Source organism: Podarcis gaigeae (genome assembly GCF_964106915.1).
Source record: "Podarcis gaigeae genome assembly, chromosome: Z".
In the NCBI taxonomy this organism is placed as follows: Eukaryota; Metazoa; Chordata; class Lepidosauria; order Squamata; family Lacertidae; genus Podarcis; species Podarcis gaigeae.
In genome coordinates this window covers 36,139,940-36,154,478 of record NC_139691.1, presented here as the reverse complement: position 1 = coordinate 36,154,478, position 14,539 = coordinate 36,139,940, and positions in this window count along the sequence as shown.

Here is a 14,539-nt window from a genome sequence, read left to right as displayed (position 1 = left end):
CAAGTTGGGGGAAATGGTAAATTGGACCTTCACCCATCACTGATGAGATGTCTGTGATTCTTCTATGCTGCAGCTTTCAGCAGGTGTCAAGAAACCCTCAGGTGCATAAGCATCATGACTACTGTGTACAAAAAAAGGCATTTTGGGGGCACCAGGCTTCACAAAAAGCAAAACAGCTACTTCAGATTGACACCTTTTTCTCATCTCATGTATGTGTTTATCCTTGCTACTATCAATTGCTCCTATTGATTTCTTTTAGTATATTCACAGGAACAGCTGCTGATGTGAGTGAATGAATTAAGTCTTTACTGTTTTGTACTCCTGTTATCATAGCGAAGGGGGAAACAGCCAAGCAAGGAGGGGATTGATTTTCTGTGTGCATCAACAGGATTTTGTACAAAGTCCTAATCAGTTTTAACTGTGCATTTCCCTAGATTCTGTTGTCCTTAATGTCTGGATGAGGGGCAAATGTTTGAAGTCTTCCTTATCGCTTTCCAAAGAACTCAGTGCTGAAGGAAATGATCACAGCAATGGGATAATAAAATAATTTGTCCAAAATATGCTATGACTTTGTTGTTGGGTTGTTACTTTTCCAAATATGTATTTTACTTCTCCAAATTTCTCTTGCAAATCTGTAAACTGGCAATATCCTAGTACAATGGCTACAGTATGGCTATAAGGGCTTTGCTGCTCTTATGCACGAAAGTCCCTCCAAGATCACCAAAGGGATAAAGATTGGTCTGAAATTGGGGTGTGAAAGATCTGCGGAACTGATGAAGGAGATTCTGGAGTGTGAGGAATGAGGAAGCAATATAAGTTTATGAAAGGTAGTTCTTGTGAGATGCTCTGGGGGTCTTTACAGTTAAATAAGGGTAAAGGTAAAGGGACCACTGACCATTAGGTCCAGTCGTGGCCAACACTGGGGTTGCGGCACTCATCTCACTTTCCTGGTCGAGGGAGCCGGCGTACAGCTTCTGGGTCATGTGGCCAGCATGACTAAGCAGCTTCTGGCGAACCAGAGCAGCGCACGGAAACACTGTTTACCTTCCCGCCGGGGCGGTACCTATTTATCTACTTGCACTTTGACATGCTTTCAAACTGCTAGGTTGGCAGGAGCTGGGACTGAGCAATGGGAGCTCACCCCGTCGCGGGGATTCGAACTACCGACCTTCTGATTGGCAAGTCCTAGTCTGTGGTTTGACCCACAGCGCCACTTGCGTCCCCTAAATAAACAAGCAAACAAAATGTACTTAGGAACACTTAGGAGCACTCATAGGTGCTGAAGACCCAACCTACAATGCCCAGTTAACTGACCTATGTAACTTGCTATGCTTCAATTATAGGAGGTGAGTGTTTTATGTGTGGGTTCCATTCCCAGTCCCCACGCACGTAGGCAGAGCACATATAAGCCTGCCTTGGCCCATTCCACTCTCTTCTGGGTCCAAAAGGACCCACATGTCAGTGATTGCACATCAATTGGATATGCTAAAAATGCCCACCGTCTGTACTTCCACAATCCTCCCAGTTCCTCACTCTAAGAGTTTTATGAGCCACAGTTAGTTTGTTACAGGATGCACAGAAAAATTCATTGCTGAGATTTAAAAGAAGGAACACATAGCTGATATATCTAGCACAGGCCTTTAACTGCCGTTGATTGTTTCAGAAACAACTGTACCTTGAAGACAGGCTTTTCTGTTAAAAAGCTCTAGTGCAATAGTTAAGGATAAAGTTGAAAGACAGTTTCATCAAGTGGGACTGTAAAATGTAAAGCCGTCAGGTGATTCCACTAACCACTCTGCTAAAACCTGTATCCCTTAATTTAACAACATAGTCAGCTGCTCCAAATTTTATCATTTCCTTATACTAAAATGTCTATACCCTATTAACACTTAATGGCTTCTCTGTTTCTGTTTCTAATGGAACACTGCCATCTAGTGCTTAATGTGACAAATGACAGCTCGCTGTTCAATGTACAGCACAGAGAAAGGTGCACATATGTTTGGTATCTGCGCCAATAGGGAGTGGGTGGTGCTGTGGTCTAAACCACTGAGCATCTTGGGCTTGCTGACTGGAAGGTTGGTGGTTTGAATCCCTAGCACAGGGTGAGCTCCTGTTGCCAGCTCCTGCCAGCCTAGCAGTTCAGAAGCATGCCAGTACAAGTAGATAAAAAAATAAGTACCACTGTTGCAAGCAGGTAAACAGCGTTTCCGTGCTCTCTGGCATCCGTCACAGTGTTCCTTTGCACCAGAATTGGTTTAGTCATGCTGGCCACATGACCCAGAAAGCTGTCTATGGACAAACGCCAGCCCCCTTGGCCTGAAGCAAGATGAGCACTGCACCCCATAGTCACCTTTGACTGGACTTAACCATCCAGGGGTCCTTTACCTTTTTTACCTACTCCAATATTACCATTTGGACACAATTTGAGCAAGCTATTGCCTCTTTCAAAAGGCAGCAAATCCAGGGCAGCCATCAATGCAAAAGTACCTGAACTCTGTGGGTTTTCACCTATGGGCATTATCCAGTCTCAAGCTGGTCCTTTTGAAGCTGGTCCTTAAAAAAACAAACAAACAAAAAAACCACCAGGCAGGAGCCAGCAGAAGGTAGATTTGGATATGATGGTGATTTGAAGGACATTGGCTAGGATTTCTGATTTCCCAGATTTTTAACTATGGAAATGAGTTTCCACCCAAGAGCAGACAGAATTTGATCCTATGCGGTGCTGCTCTTTCATGAGTGCCAACCTCCAGTGCAGGGAAGTTTCTCGGAATAGTGACTTTTCAGAATTTTTAGGAGCCAAGTTTGTTTTGTTCTGCGGGTTGTTCTTACCAGAACACAAAACATAAGTGAGAAATAGCCATCAGAAATATATTCAGAAAATTTGAAGTTCACAGGGCGTGGTGCTGTGGCAGTAGAAAGTGACACCACCTTAGCTTTTGGGAATGGACCACTTCTAATCTGAATCAGTTCAGATTTGTCCACACCGGCTTCCAGGCAGCCAAGAAAAAAAGCAAACAAATACAGTGGTACCTCGGGTTACATATGCTTCAGGTTACATACCCTGAAGGTTACAGACTCCGCTAACCCAGAAATAGCACTTCAGGTTAAGAACTTTGCTTCAGGATGAGAACAGAAATCGTGCTCCGGCAGTGCGATGGCAGCAGGAGGCTCCATTAGCTAAAGTGGTGCTTCAGGTTAAGAACAGTTTCAGGTTAAGAACAGACCTCCGGAACGAATTAAGTACTTAACCTGAGGTACCACTGTACCCGAAGGAGTCAGTTTGCTAGGAGGTTCCAAGAGTTGTGCATAAAGGAGATGTCAAAAATGGAGTTAGTCATTGTCTGGAGCTGAAGCCAATACTTCTGCATGAAGGAAGTGGGAAACAGGGAGATGAAACAGAGCATTCTCCTCTCCTGTGGTTTCCAGCAACTGATATTCAGGAGCATACTACCTCCAGAAGCAGAGGTGGCAACCTTCTTAGAAATCATTCTTAAGTGTAGGCATAGAGAACCTGTTGCTTTCAAGATGGTGTTTTGACTCCTATCTTCCTCATCCAGGAGTGACCAGTAACATCTAGGGGACCTCAGGTTCCCAATTCCTGCTCAATAATTTCCAGCAGGAATCACAAACCTGTAAGCCCTCAGGTGAGTGCTGCCAATGGTCGATGATGATGTGAGTTATAGTCGAACCACATTATATAATATAATATAATATAATATAATAGTCGAACCATATTATATAATCGAACCACATTGGGATGGTGCTAGGTTCCGAACTCCTGTTATATAGCCACATAAAAGATTTTTAAAGCAGTATTATTTATTGCTCTCTTTTTTCAAGAAAAGAAAAGAAATGCTTGATGTTGCTTTTTAACCAGAAAGCTCATTTGCTGGGTCTTAACAGAAGGCCTGTCATTTATTAGTCCTCTTCAAACTGTGCAGGAGGTCTGTAAAGCAATTATTTTCCATTGGCAAGTCATGGTCGCATTATTGAACAATTCCATCTCTCAAACAAGATAACCAACTCATTAGCATTTCTATTGGCTCAACTAATGAAACTCCAAACTTCTCAATCCCCATGTCAAAATAAAGACAAAAGGCTTAGGGAGCCCTTATTGATTGTGGCAATGTGTATTATTTCTTCCAGCCCTAGGTTTTGTTTTGTTTATTACTTAAGGACAGTTTTTTAAAAAGCAGGATTCCTTGACAGAAACACAAGCAATGGAATTCTTAGGTTCACACATGCATGTATATCACTGGCTTTGTCTACATGACCAGCAGCTGATTGTGTGAAGTGTTACCAGTGAAATGCACTGTGCCTGTAGTGATGTTGGGAGGCTGGGAACTGTGCCCTTGCACAGTTCACTTGTCCCAGGGGTTCACTTGTTTCCCTTACCAATCCCACCCATTCCCACCCATGCCTCCCCTTACCCCTCTGCAAATCTACCCCTCTGCTTACAACTCACCAAACTACCTTCAACTCTCCTCAGGCTCTCCACTCGCCTTAGAGCTGATTCTCCAAAACTGTTGCAGTTAAAAAGGCATCACTGGTGTGAGATGGGCTGAAGTGGCAGAGTTGGATGGTTGCTAGGAAGTTGCCCTGCTCTGACTATTCCTTGGCAGCTAGCCTGGGTCACCCACCTGTCTGTGTCACTCGGTGGCCTTAGATGTCCTCCATGCTGAAATTTTAAAATAACTTCTGTATTATTATTTTTTAATGAAACCAAATTAACTACCCTGAGCTTGAGTAGAAAGGGGATGGACGGTGGGCCATTTAGTTCAGTATCCTGTTCTCAGTGGCCAGCCAAGTGCTTGTAGGAAGCCTACAAGTAAGGCATGCACACCTGTGATTACCAGCAACAGGAATTCAGAGTGATACTGCCTCTGACAGTGCAGGTAGAACATGGCCTTCATGGCTAGTAGCCATTGACAGCCTTGTCCTCCATGAACCTCTTTTAAAACCATATAAGTTGGTGGCCATCACTGCCTCCTTTGGGAGCACGTTTCACGGTTTTCAACTTCACAATCTACTACTTCATTTTAAAGGGTGTTAGGGAAGGGGTAGTATTTTTGGTGGGGGATATGTCATGCTCCTTCTGGGGTAGCTTGTCCACCTTTGGTTCCCACCCTGCACTCAGCTCTCACCTGTAGCTTCTAGAAGCTATCAGCATATGACAGCAGCCCCACCCTGGGAAACAGCTTCGATTGGTTGGCTAAATGAGGTGAGGGTAGCCAATGGATCTCATACCCTTGTTAGGGACTGCATGCTAAGAAAGAATCCAGTGGATTGAACAGATGAAACCAATAGTGGGTCCAATGGTCAAGAAAGCAGTTTCTGCATGTGCTGTAGAGGAAAGTAAGGGGCAGATGGGGCTCACCAACCTGGCAAGGCAGCCCATCTAGGAGAAGGGAATTTATGACCCTAAACCTCTGCTGCCTCCCAGGATATCTTCACTTGAAGAAATGGCTAAGGAGTACTAGGGTTGCCATATCTTGAAGAGCAAAAAAAGAAGGCAGCCTGAGCCTGAGCTGGGAAAAGACACACACAGGTGCAGGCGCACAGGGCCACAGCTGCGCCCGTGTGCCTTTCCCCCAGCTCAGGTTGGCAGTTACCATGGCATACAGAGCAGCACTAACCCTAATCCCAGCCCAAGCCCAAGCCCTCCCCCCCAAAACCTGGACATTTCCTTAAAAATGTAAAAATCCACCCAGATGGGCCGGTTGGCCCCCCAAAAGAGGAAATGTCTGGGTTTTCCCAGATGTATGGCAACTGTAAGTGAACCCTAAAAAAACTTGAGTGGAGAATATAAAACAGTTGGATGGCCTTAAATGTCCTATTCTGGCAACTCCTGCAGGAGAAGCTGGTGCCAAATATATCATTCTGCTTTCCTTTGGACCACATCAGTAAGGCCAAGAGGTGGGGTCTTGATGTTTGGGCAGTCCAGGACCTCTATACACACGGCCCAGGCTTGCGCCCCGGGAAGGTCACTTTGGTTTGACTTCACCCCTGTGGGTGCACTCTGTCTCAAGACAGACAGATGCCAAGAACAACTTCATTCAGTCCTGAATCTTTTGACATTCAGCTTCATTGAATGTTCATGAATTGTGGTGTTATGAGAGAGGAAGTAAAACATTTCTCTATCCACTTTTACCACTCCATGCATAATTGTAGAAACATCTAACATCTCTCTTAATATCTATAATTTATCTGTTACTCACCTTTTATCTGCATTAAGAATCCCAATCTCTGCAATCTTTCCTCATGAGGGAGTCACTCCATCCGCTGGGTCATTTAGGTTGCCCTTTTCTGAACCTTTTCCAACTCTGTAATACCCTTTTGGAAGTTAGGCAACCCAAACTTCAACATCATTTGAAAGTTCAAACAAAATGAGTAAATCAACAGTTAAGAAAACATCAGGAAGTGTAGTAAACTACCATGTGCGGAAGTGCAGAATGGAGTTAAATAAACATACAGGATTTTCTTAGGCCAGCAATGGGGAATTTCTGGACCCCCAGATGTTGATATTGTATAAATTCCATCATCACTGACCATTGTCCATACTGGCTGGGGGCTGATGTGAGTCCAACTACATTTGGAGGGTCATAGATTTCCCCTTCATCATTTTAAGCACTGTGCAGTCACAACACACAGGAATTTCTGACACCATTAAATATTTTATATATATATATTCATCTCTTCTTCAGCTGATCACATCTATCTGTTAAGAAAAGGTTTCAATTGTTTTGTTTATTAGAAGTGTAATTTGAACTAGACCATGTGTGTTCATATACACACAGACTTTGAGGTTTGTGTAAACCATTGCTTATGTACCTGTAGATTAAATCATGTCAGCATGTCATCTGCACTAAGTCAGCAAGCTCTTCAGACACAGGGCTGTGCTTGCAGACATACTGAGTATCCATACTATAAAGTCTTGCTGTTCATTTCAAAAGGCAGGAACACTCCAAATTGCAATCCTTTTGTACACAGGCACCTGTGCCCTGTTGAGTGAATGAATGGACACAATGTAAACACACTAGTCTTTAGGTTAAAGTTCAAAGAGAAAGAGACATTATATGTATATGTACTAGGGATGTGCAGAGGCCACATCCTTTTTTTAGAAGCAGCCCAATTGTTTTCAGTGCTGCCCTGATGCTCTGTATCTTTCCAATTCAGGAGTGAATCAATATGTTAAAAATGGAGCCCTGTTCCCCTGCCCTTCATTTATATAACTAGTCCCCTTTTTCCATCAAAGTGAAGATATCTCCTCTTTTGGAATTTTTCCACAAATAATGTTATATCATCAATATATAATCTTATATTCTTTCCTCCCAATAGTGACACCTTTGTGTTTTTAGATCTAATTGCCTCTACTAAGGAAAGCAGTAACTACAGAAGTAATATGGGGCTTTTTTCAGCTACCTCTAAATAGTCTAAATGAGTGCGAATTTGATTCATTTACTGAGATATAGCCTTTAGGCTTGAAATATATTAGCTTGATCTGTGTCACCCCCCCCCCCCCAAAAAAAAAACCTCATTATGATCCAGTATGTAATATTAAAAGTATCATTCTATGTTATCAAAAGCTTTCTCCTGATTCAATTACAGTCATGCTGTTGTTTAGCCGTTTAGTCGTGTCCGACTCTTCATGATCACATGGACCAGAGCACACCAGGCACTCCTATCTTCCACTGCCTCCCGCAGTTTGGTCAAAGTTGTCTTTGTCCATGGAGTTTTCTTGGCAGGGATACCGGAGTGTCTTGCCGGTTGCTGCTCCAGGTGGATCACGTTTGGTCAAAACTCTCCACTATGACCTGTCCATCTTGGGTGGCCCTGCACAGCATAGCTCATAGCTTCTCTGAGTTATTCAAGCCCCTTCGCCACAGCAAGGCAATGATCCATGAAGAGGATCACTTTACAGTCACACCTCGGGTTAAATATGCTTCAGATTGAACGCTTTCGGGTTGCACTCTGCAGTGACCCGGAAGTAACGGAATGCGTTACTTCTGGGTTTTGCCGCTCACGCATGCACAGACGGTAAAAATGATGTCACGCGTGTGCACGAAAGCGGCCAATCATGACCCACGCATGTGCAGATGCGCAGGCGCGGGTTACGTTTGCTTCAGAATGTGAACAGGGATCCAAAACAGATCCCGTTCATATCCAGAGGTACAACTGTACACTAAAGGGGAACATAAAGGGGACTTTATAAGGGACTTTTTATGTGTAAAGACTATTCTTATCATTTTACAAGTTTTAGGAAAATCTTGCAAAATGTTCTTATAATACTCTATCATGGAAAATTACCTTAAAACCCTTATAAAGTCCAGTTCCCCTTTAGTGTAATTGAATCAGGAGAAAGCTTCTGGGCCAGTCCTTCAAGACTGGTAATTTTCCAGTCAGAAGCAGAAAAACTTTATGCCATATGGTATAAATGTATTGATAATATAACTAAGTTTGAGGGAATTCTTCACCCTCCCACAACTCTCAGAACATTGTGGACTATATTTGACATAGATAAAATATTAATTGTCCCATACTTTGTTTTGTTTGTTATTATTAATGTTCTGTTTGTTTATGAAGTCATCTAGTATAAGGCTTTGTTGTTTTTAACTCAGAATCTGTTCTGTGGAGTTTGGAGATAGTGATAAGCTTCAAGCTCTTGCAACTAACAGATTGAGTTAATAATTTTTTTGTAAAAAGGCTTGTTTAGCATTATTCTTGGGACAGAGAGATGTATAGAATTTCTCACAGGTTTTTTTTGAAAAAATATTTGCAATAACAGTTATTATTACTTACTTATCCTTATTTTTGTTGATATTATCAGTCTTTAGTTCATGGCCCAGCCAGTTGTTATATATATATATTTCTTTTTTAACATCTATGCCAATAGTTAATCAGTGTCTTTCCTCTTTTAAAGAGGCATTGTTTTGCAAACCTGACCTTTTTTTCTATTTCACCATATGCTTCAGGCTACAACGCTTCAGGTTACAGACTCCGCTAACCCAGAAATAGTACCTCGGGTTAAGAACTTTGCTTCAGGATAAGAACAGAAATTGTGGTCCGGTGGTGTAGCAGCAGCAGGATGCCCCATTAGCTAAAGTGGTGCTTCAGGTTAAGAACTGTTTCAGGTTAAGAACAGACCTCCGGAACGAATTAAGTACTTAACCTGAGGTACCACTGTACAGAGCAAATGGCTTTATCCCTCCCCCCCATAGTTCAATTCAGACCATAAGATCATTCAGTGCCTTTGATTCTTAAGATTGTCAATCTGCCAGCATTTACTGCATGGACAGGTGGAGTCCCCCAAACCCTGGGTGGCCCCCCGTTTGGAATAACGACTCCAGACAACATGCTATGGGATTAAAATTGGCCACAACTTTATTATGTTTCAGATGTGGGTAGTAGACCTTGGCTCAGGCATTGGGCGTTTATCCCTCCCAGACTCCTGCCAGGGATCTGGGGAACATCAGGGTTATTCAGAGTGGGGGGGGGTGGTGGATTGATTCTGGAGAACATATGTTCAAGCAGAGAGAGCCCATCCCTGTTATGCAGCCATCACAGGGGAGAGCAAGGACAACCTCTAGGCATATGGCCAAAGCCTCCCCTCAAAACAACCTGGTATCACCGCCACAAAGAGAAGGGGGCGTGGGTCACCGCTACACGCCCACCCCCATTTAGGGAAGATAGATTAAAGGATTCTGCCTGATACCACCAAAGTTGTGACGTTTTGCTACGGGAAAGGCAAACCTGCCAATGCAAGAGAATTCCTTTCTAGTCCTTCAACAGTGACCTTGACGTAGCAGTGCCCATGTACCTGTGGAGAAAAGGGTTAACCTGCAAAAGAAGTATTAACTGAGGGTGGGTAGGGTGGGAGAAGGTCTGAAGCCAACTGACGATTCCCAGGTAAGATCCTCCCCCTATTGTGTAGGTAGGTGTCCTTCCCCCTACCTGGCCTGATCACCTTGGCAATGCCTCCCCAGTCAGGATTGGGCAACTGGCTGAGGTAGGCAAAGACCTCCAGGAATCCCACCTGGGGAAGGTGAAGCCAAGCCTGTGTTAATGGTGCCTCATAGGATCCTGGGGGCTGTGTGCAACCATGCAAAGGGCGCCCCCCATTTAATGTGGGGAGCAGTCATTTCCTTTTGCCATAAATTACACATTTTAGCAAAACAGTGTTATGATCTGCATATAACTGAACCCCAATTTACACTTTTGGCAGTGATCTAATCAGAGAAGGAGATGCCAGAAATAGATAGAAATTTGAATAGGAATTATATAAAGAGGAGAGAGAAGTATTTAATGTTTTTTTGGTTTAGTGACAATGTATCCAATCTACCACATATTGCTTTTCAAAGTTTTCTAAGAACATTTTGCTATCTGTGGAAATTGATTTATCTTGGGGTTTAATACCACATTGAAATCGCCACTGAAATCTTCTTTTTTAATTGATATTATCTGATCTGTGTTCCCCAAAAATCTCTATGGTTATTACTGGGCACATAAATGCATCCTAATAAATATTCTTTCTCAGGATACCAAGCTATTTATTCCAAAAATAAATCACTGATCTGGTCTGTAATCCATTCAGAAAAATGGAGCGGTGAAATTTTAGCAAGAATAATAGCTAACTCACTTTGACTTGAGGAGAAATCAGGAAGATGTTCCTCTCCTTTCTTCATCTGAGTCTCTTGTAGCATTAATATTGCAGGTTGTTGTTGTTGTTGATGATGTTTAGTAATCTGCTACAATTGTTTCTTTTGCTAGGGGAGTTTAAACCCCTAAACGTTGAATGATACAATTTTATTTTATTCATAGTTTTTTATTTATACAAACAAGTTGTTATTTGTATCACGATCAAAGAGTGAAACAGAAAAATGACAAAAACTAAAATTGATGAAAAAAATAGAACTGAAATATATATCTGTTTATTTTCTTATTTTATTTCCTTCATTTATTTTGTTTCTATAATGATAATTGAGGCAGATAATGAGTTGGGGTTTTTTAAAATTGAGCTGGGAATGCAAAGGCCATGATAGTCTGGGGATCGAGCAAAGGCCCTGTGCTTCTGGGGTGTTGATTTTCTGGGGAAACTTAGAGAATTCAAAAGCAGACATAAAATGCAGCTCAGTCTCTTTTTGAAGTAGCTCACAAAGCGATTCTGACATTCAATGGCCTAAATCAGCCATGAAAGCAAGGCTAAAAGATGGATTTGCTAATGTACCTGGGTCACAACCTTACAATAGCCTACCTTTTTATCTATATACAAAATCTCATCTGAGCAGAAAATGCTAATTGGCAAAGAAAAATACTTGATTGTAGCAGCTTTGCCTTTTTACTATTCCATATATCTTTCGTTGTGAAGCCGATAAGTTTTTTTTAAGAAATAAAAATAAGGAACCTTAAAAATGTCACGCCATATCAAAACAGCACCAGTAGTTTCCAAAGAACTTCTCCCAAATTAGCTGCTCTTAGAAAGTTCTCTGTATGTGAGGGTATAATACCAAATAATAGCCATTCATTGAACAATGCAATATTGGTGAAGAAAAAAGATTCTGGGAAAGTATGGGCTCTAATGCCTGTGTATTTGAGAGTGGAGTTAACAAAGCTTTTCAGGCTGCTGACAGTTCCAAAGGTTTTTGGCAAGAAGAATGACCCATTTTGCCCTGTGCAATTAGAGTAACAGGTGTACTCTTTAAATGGGGATGCTATTTCAACTCTTCTGTTTCTACTGGCTTGTCTTGTACTTCATAACTATGACATTTTTTTATTTTTATTTTTATCTTTTTTAAAAAACACCTCTTAGAAATCCTGTAAGTGACTCTTGCTTAACTTCCCTGCAGAAATTCAGAGCATTGTGTGAAAGTCTTTTATAGCATTACCTCTAGGATTTTTCTGTATTCATCTAGCCGAGATTTCTCCCCCTGGGGAGTCTGAATGCAACTCAGCATGGTCTTAACTTTCAGATGAAGTCACGACTCACAGATCCAGCTCAAATGGCTCAAAGATAATCGTTCCTAAAATCTGGATGTAGTTACAGAAGACAAAAACAAACAAACAAACAAACAAAAGAAAATACGGGGGAAAGTTAAGAGAAGCTTTTAAAACTTCATTTCCAAATGCATCACAATTATACTTCAATTGCATATCACATTTTATACGATGGGTAGCCAAACCAGTTGCTCTCCTGATGCCATTGGAGTCCCATCAGCTCCAACCCAATGGCCAGGGATGATGGAAGACATAGTCTATAAGCTTATTGAGGGCACAATGTTCACTACCCCTGCTTTAGTTATTCAGAGTCATAGACATGTTAGCTCAGTAACCCTTACAGCAGTCCTGTAAGGAAAGTTGGTAAAGGTAAAAAGGTAAAAGGTAAAGGAGCCCTGGACGGTTAAGTCCAGTAAAAGGTGACTATGAGGTGCATTGCTCACCTCTGCTTTCAGGCTGAGGAAGCCAGCATTTGTCTGCATACAGCTTTCCAGGTCATGTGGCCAGCATTACTAAACCGCTTCTGGTGCAATGGGACACCATGATGAGTGCCAGAGCTCATGGAAAGATCATTTAGCTTCCTGCCACAGTGGTACCTATTTATCTACTCATGTTGGTATGGTTTTGAACCGCTAGGTTGGTAGGAGCTGGGACAGCAACGGGAACTCACCCCGTCACACAAATTCTAAGTGGTGACCTTCTGATCAGCAAACCCAAGAGGCTCGGTGGTTGGTTTAGACCACAGCACCACTTGCGGCACATTTAGTATTAAGTCAGTATTAGTATTCGATTCCTAGGGCATGGTCTGAAAGTTCACAGTGTAATTTTGTTTAATATTATTATTATCTGCATTTATATACCACCCCTCATCCGAAGATCTTAGGGCAGTTCACAATGTGTTGTTACACATGCAAATACATCCTTTAAAAAGACTCCTGGTAGAGAAGCAAATCAATTCCATCTATAGTTAATACTACACAACATAAACATGCATCAAGGAAAGAGAGCACAGGAAATAGGAGACATAGAAAGAAACACAAGCATAATATATAAGCAGGAAACCCTGTACTATGTAGCATATATATTGCTCAAGGATTGGTACTGAGGAGTTGTCAGAATGCTTGGAAATCCTATATAGATATATATCTACTTCAGGAAAGAGATAGTGCCCAATGTGTAATAATATAGAAGCTGGTTGTCAGACATTTGGAAAGTTCTGTGCAGAGGGCTGAAAGAGGCCTCTGCCATCACGAGTGTTAGAGTCCATCACTGCTACCATCACCAGGTGTCACTATGCCATCTGATGATTTACAGGTGGGAGGTCATGCCCACCTGTTTAGGTTGGCCTTACAGGGTGGCAGGAGACAAATATATGGTTTGCCAGGCCAAAAAGATTCCCAACCTCTGACCTACATGAATTCAAGGGTGTTCTTCTAAATGGGGAGCCTCCTGCACCCATGTGTTTGAGAGCCCTAGAAAATTAAAATAATTCCTGTATTACAAGTATGGAAGCTAAAGATAAGAAAATTGGAAGACAGTTCCTTGCCTGAACTCGGTCTGGCCCAGCTGCAATGAGGATATCTTAAGCTTTTGCTTCCATTTTCAACTAAACCCCCAATTGCATTACACATGTAAAGGAATATCCCACTTTAAATATGCATGGCTTCCCCAAAGAATCCTGAGACCTGGGCTTTGTTAAGGATGCTGAGAGCTAAAAGGAGACCCCTATTCCTCCCTCCCACAACATACAGAACTACAACTCCCAGTTCCCTGTGAAGTGGGATTGAAACCTATCAATGATGGGGGTGGGAATAGGACCCTCCTACCAATTCTCAGCATTCATAACAAACTACAGGTCCCAGGATTTTTAGGGGACACCATGACTCTTTAAAGTGGCATGATATTGCTTTAAATGTAAAGTAGGCTGCAGATGGGGCCTAACTCTAGTTTCTTGTTATGTCCAAATGGGCAACTGTGGTTAGTGCTAACTATTATTTATTTAAACAAGTCAGGATTCAATCAGACAATCTTTATTGTGGTCAAAGACCAGCCAGGATTATTAACCATATGTTGAAGTTGCTTTGCTTCAGTAAACCATAGTTAACATTAATCACTTTCAAGTTTCAGATATGCTGCTAGGACCTTTTATATTCTACCAGATTTTCAGTGTGGTTTTATGTTTTATCTCCTATTTAAACTCATTTTTAGCTGCACTTATAATGTGGTAACTCTATTAAGTAATTTTCACTTTTTTATGTCTTCAGTAATTTTGTTAGTTTCTTTGATCTTTTTTTAAAGGGCAAGGAGGATAGAAATGTCCAAAGCTGGATCTGATTAGCAGACCAAATCCTTACTTCCCCCACTGCCAACAGGCCAGCTTTGACAACTTGGTGAGGCCACCTGCCTGCCAGTCCTCAGATGTCATTATGACATTAGGTGACAATTTCAAATGGGTTCATTCTCAGCACCATTGACCTAAGCACCTGAAAAGGCAGTATATAAATTTAATGAATGAATGAATGAATGAATGAATGAATGAATATCAGTT